Below are 1,199 nucleotides of genomic sequence, written 5' to 3'. Positions count from 1 at the left end.
TTATTTCTAAAGCCTTAATTTAAAAAAGAATCGGTTACTAACTTAAGTGAAATTACGGGAAGCATCATGTCACTCGAGTAATAACCCGTCAGAGAATGTTACATAAAGAGTGCTGAACAGTGGAATGGGAGGCTACAGATGCAATTATTTTTTTTCTAGCCCTTTACTTCGGGCCATAGCTAACCAGTCGCTATTTATACATAGGGTAGCTTTTGCAGTATTTATTTCTTTAAATATTTAACAGTTTTGACAGGCGGTGACTGGTAATAATATGTAGAGTTTCTAGCATGTTATGAGTGCTTAATAAATGTTAAACAATAAAATCGTGTATGATGAAAACCAGCAGTCAGTAAAACTATTATGGTCTACAATATTTTAAAACCATAGTAGTAACTATTTCAAAAAATATAAAAAACATAATGTATTGGTTAAATCATGATATTAATAATAAAGGAACAGTTATATTCACTAAAAAATCCACCCAGGTAATTTCCTCTTAAATTCCTTAGGGATTGAAAGAAGGCACAGGGAAAGTGGATAGAGTATGGATTAAAAAACAACTTTAAAAAATACTTTTCAAAAGCCATGTGAAGTTCTGCTGATGACAAAGCGGAGTAGCAACGTCCTGTACCATGGGTGCTCTACGCGCCTTCAAAACTCCCTCCACTCCAGCACCAATGAGCGAAGCCCTCCAATTTTCTAAACACCTCCCAGCTTTGACGGACTTGGTTTTGGACGAGGAGGCATCCAGGTGTATGTGCGCGACACCTCCAGACGTATACCAGGACCTACTGTTGGCGACAAGGCGCTCTTATAGCCAGAGAGGACGTTATTTCTACCTACGCAAACCCAGGAAAACGTAGGCTGGGCTTGGGAGCCTCGGCCGCTGCGCTTCCTGAATCTCCCGCGCAGCCTTCAGCGGCCAAAACACTCGGCGGCCAGGGCTGAGGACCCCGCGCTCCAAGTTTGGGGAAGGAAGCAAGAAAAAAAATAGAGCTGCTCCTTTAAGAACTTCCTTTCCCTTTTACTCTATGTTTACATAACACAGGGGCCGATCCACCGCCCCGCCCGAGGGGACCCGAGTGGGCGCGAGCGGCCCCACGCGCCAGGGAGGGGGCGCCCCGCGAGCCGGGGGCGGGCGGCGCTCTCCGCGGGGGGCGGGACGGCTCCCACCTGCCTCCGCGCCGGCGGGCGGCCCC

This window comes from Propithecus coquereli, unplaced genomic scaffold, assembly GCF_000956105.1.
Source record: "Propithecus coquereli isolate 6110/MARCELLA unplaced genomic scaffold, Pcoq_1.0 Scaffold83, whole genome shotgun sequence".
Classification (NCBI taxonomy): domain Eukaryota; kingdom Metazoa; phylum Chordata; class Mammalia; order Primates; family Indriidae; genus Propithecus; species Propithecus coquereli.
The sequence above is the reverse complement of the archived record's forward strand: the minus strand, read 5'-3'. Positions refer to the sequence as shown.